The sequence below is a fragment of the Etheostoma spectabile genome, chromosome 20 (genome assembly GCF_008692095.1).
Source record: "Etheostoma spectabile isolate EspeVRDwgs_2016 chromosome 20, UIUC_Espe_1.0, whole genome shotgun sequence".
In the NCBI taxonomy this organism is placed as follows: Eukaryota; Metazoa; Chordata; class Actinopteri; order Perciformes; family Percidae; genus Etheostoma; species Etheostoma spectabile.
Window position 1 is genome coordinate 9,991,291 of NC_045752.1, and position 4,544 is coordinate 9,995,834.

Here is a 4,544-nt window from a genome sequence, read left to right on the forward strand (position 1 = left end):
CACACACACACACACACACACACACACACACACACACACACACACACACACGAACGTGGTTTTGTTGGCGTCGGTAATATCTCCTTTGATTTGTTTATTTTTGTTTGCTTGTTTATGTTTGATTACTGTACATATATAACTATATAGAGTATATCTTATATATAGTGGTCCAGGAAGAAGACAAGTCCGTAAGGCTGACAAGTACTAGACCGAATTAAAGTGAAGAGAGAGAGAGAGAGAGAGAGAGAGAGAGAGAGAGAGAGAGAGAGAGTGCAAGACGCCTACCGACTAAAAACACCGCCGTACCCATGTTTGATGTGCTGTGTGTCTGCTAGAACACTCTGAGGTCCAATGTCCCAAAGTAGGCTGAGATAAACAATACTGATGTAACCTGGCATTTACTGTTAATGCTCAACTGCAAAGACATTTATAAGATATTTATTTTATTTTTATTTTTAAACACCAGCTTCATTTCATTTATGTTTTTTTGCACTGATATAGTTTATAAAAGGTGATGCTTTAGGCCAAAGTGCAAAGAATCAGAAATGTTTTTAATGGCAGAGTTGCATAATATTGTTGGTGGTCTTCACAAGGCACAGTTATGAAATTACCCCACAGCCCACAGCCATGTAGCCTACGTGGTACTAGAGAGCCAACGTGACATTCACAGTTTACTTACTAAAACAGATAACTGTCAGTGGGAATAAAACCTTGGTGCTCATCTTAGTAATGGAGGCAATATAGAAGAATTGTATTTGGATCTGTGTGAAATAAGTGACACTGCCACGTTATTGTAATTTTTTACATTTTTTACATTAAGCTGCCACTATACCAAGTTCCAGCTTGCTTTTTCTGTCTTATGTACTGTAAATTGCAAATAGAAAATCTTTGGGGTTTGGGCTGTTGATTGGACAAACCAAGACATTTGGAGACATTACTTTGAGATAGAGGAAATGGTGATGGGCATTTTCACTATTTTCTGACATTTCATAGACTTTTGTCAATTCTGAAAAGAATTGTTAATTGCAGCCCTGCACAGATTAAAATCTTTCTCCTTTTGTATCCTCTACAGGGATCTTAGTTGTGGCGCTTAAAGGCACTTCAAAAAGGGTAATGCTTGAAGCTGAAATGTCTGTATTGCAGGTTAAATTCTCTGATCACTACACCAACACACTGTCCAGCCTGTACGTCATTATCATTGCTTATTGATATTCTATTTGAAAGTGTTACTCAAGGTTTAAATAAGAGAAGCTACAGCCAATTGTGTCACAGCCTGCTTATTCCAAATAACACCAACAGCATCTAAACCGACTATTCAAAAATAGATTAAGATCAATGAATTCAGCATCTAGCCCTACAGCCTTTTGGTGCGGCTGAGCATTTATCACATCTCTTGCCTATCAAAAAGCTCTTCACAGACAGTAATGGGGTGAGATAATGCACAAGAGCTGTGGATGAGTTCTAGAGTAGAAAATCCACGTCTGCTGCTGAACTGCATTTGCAGATACAATGCAGACATTTTTCAGAGTTTTTGAGGTACACAACAAGTCTGGGTTTGGCGTATCGTGTACCTGGGGGTTCAGCTCGTCCATCCTCTCTACAGTCAGTCCCAGTATTGATTATCTGACAAGAGGAAAGCACTACATCCTGGTTCCTGCTGCCTCACCTCATTCCAACTAGCAGCAGTCTGCCACAACATACATGACAGCCCTTTTAACTCAGATAAGCAACCCTCTTAATAAAATTACTGTGGTCCTTTAGTGTTATTATTCTTGCAGAGATACTCAATCAGAAACTCTGCGAATAAACAGAGCCCAAGAATATTACTTGCATCAAAAAATATATAAAATATAATACCCTATGTCATTTAAGGAATATTAATGTTCAGAGAATTTATCTTTACTTTATCTGTGTATTCTCTTAAATTGTAACAGTCCAGTTTGGATGTATCACTGTGGCAGTAGATTGCCATCTAGTGGGTAAGTCTGGCATCACATGACATTAAGTTGCATAAATCAGAGTGAGAAGGGAAGAAAGTGTATATTTTTCTGAAGTTGGAATTTTTTGCTTTGCTTCATTTTTCTTATTTTATAATTCTTTTATTTTGTTATTTATTTTGTATCAGCGTGTAGCTTTTTGTCACTTTGTTACAAAAACAAATTGAGGGCAAATAACAAAGCATTGGAGCCAAATAGGAATACATTCAGTCTTGTTGTCTGTGTCCATGTTGCCCTAGATTTATTAGTTGTTTGCCATGAAGGTGATCAATAACTCTCATTTTACGCCTAGTTTTCCATTACACATAATATATCCCTATGTCCATAGCGTCACGTTTAAGACTCTCTATGTTTTTCTCAGTATGGCTATGTTCAGAAAATGGTCAAAAAGCAAGTGAAGAAAATGACCTCATCTGAAGAGCCCATCATGTTTTCTTAATCCACCGTGTCCTCCTTGGCTACAAGCAACTGCATCATTACTTAGAATTCCTTGGTGGACACAGAAAATACGCACTACAACTGTTATCATGCAAAGAAATACAAATAAGACCGGCTACTACTTAGCATCCATGGAATCCAAAATGAATCATGTATATATTGTTGCCATTGATAACAGCATACCTTCAAGAATAATGTATGTAACTTATTAACGCCATTTTAACAGACAGAGAATCACCTGACCACAGTCAAAGTGCTAAGTGTCCCACTGTTAACATTCACAGTTTGAAAAACACAATTAATAATTTCCAACTTCACTAACTGACACTGAAATGAGGTCAAGGTGCAACAATAAACGTAGCTAAAAATGAAAACTAAATCAACCATGCAAAACTAAAACCCAGGTACCATAAATGCACACCCAAAACAGACAGAACATTATTAAAAACCACTTTAACTAGGATAGAAACCTTTGAGAACATATATTTTTCCTAAAAGCATTTGGACTGCTTTACCACAGAACAGTTCAAATGATCATGCCCTATCCATACAGAAACTTAACATCCTTTCAGCTTAATGTGATCTGTGCATTGCATATTTAAGGTGATTATTACTAACAACTAATGTGATTTAGTAAAGAATATTCTTTTTAAACAAAACATCAAAAAATAAGTAGTGACCACTAAAAGTTTAATTACAACTAATTCTGGGTTTACAGTGTAAAGAGATTTCTGTTACAAAATGCAAAGAATGATGGTTTAATATTAACATGTATATATATACACATATATATATATATACTGTATAAATGTATGTATATACAGTATATATATATATGTAACATTACTGTATATCATCAGACCCTACACACTCCTGCATTTCTTTCATGCACTATGCATGTGTCTACCAGAGCTATCTCTTGTGCGAACACGCAACGGTTGAAGTGACACGTCAACTTACATGTTGCTTTGTCTGTGTTAGGTGGATTGATGGTGTGTACAGGAAGACTCCCATGGCCTCCTTAAATATAGATTAAAGTGGATAGGGAAAAATTAAAATAGTTAGTTTGACTACAGTTGAATATTGATTTTCAGAAGTTACATAAATCAGTAAGGATCTGAAATGCTCGACCAACATCCCGTCCACCTGTCTTGGCACAAGGACAGCCGTCACAACGTGTGATTTATGGATGCCACTGTGCTTCCTCATTCTCCCTCACATCAAAAGCACAGGAGTGGGGTGACAGGCCAGGGGAGGGGAGCCTCATTGTTGATTGGCCTTTTCAGCTGAACAGAGAGGTGATGGGAAGAAGAAGAGAGAAGGACAATAGGGTCCCATTGCCTCTCCAGAACAAGAGGGATGTACCGCTTAAAAAGATAGACCAGTCAGAGCACATATAGTCCTGCAGGGCTCTCCTCAGACAACCCCAAACGGAGTGAATGAGGCAATCAATCATGTTGGCTGCAGCTTACTCAGAATAAATGGCCTGTAGCCTCAATATAGACTGCAGAATGTTTTTTAAAATGTGCTAGTGGTTCAGGGTGTGCTTTAAGGGTAGCACGGTGCACCAGCATGAGGTGTTACTCACCAGACAGTGTCCTCACATCTCTTTCCACTGCTGCTGGTTCAATGGGACGATAGGTACTACTTTTCCACTTCAATAACGGGATGAAGCTCAATTAGCATTTCACAAGTCCCCTTTTCCTCCTCCATTGCAACCTTCCCCGCAGAGCCCATGCTTTCTCTGGGGATTGTCCTGTTTTGGGCCCTTGTTGCCGTTGGCAGGGTGACAGTATTCGAGTGTGGAAACTTGTGCTATTGTCCGCAGGCCAGAGGGAGCCATGGAGACCCCATAATATGACACAGGAAAATGTTTGCTGATGGCAATTCTATGGGCTTTGTCCGACTCTTTCTCCTTCATGACGACTCGATTTAAGTCTCTAAATGTTTGACTACAAATGCAGGAGTGCTATCCAGCTCCTTTCCCTTTGTCCCGCGAGGTTTGAATGAGTAATTCAGTCTTTGTGTCGCTCGATTGAGGGGGCAAACAGAAAGACAAGATTCTTGAGCGTTCAAGCCCCTTTCCATGGTTATGCACTCTTTAGATCC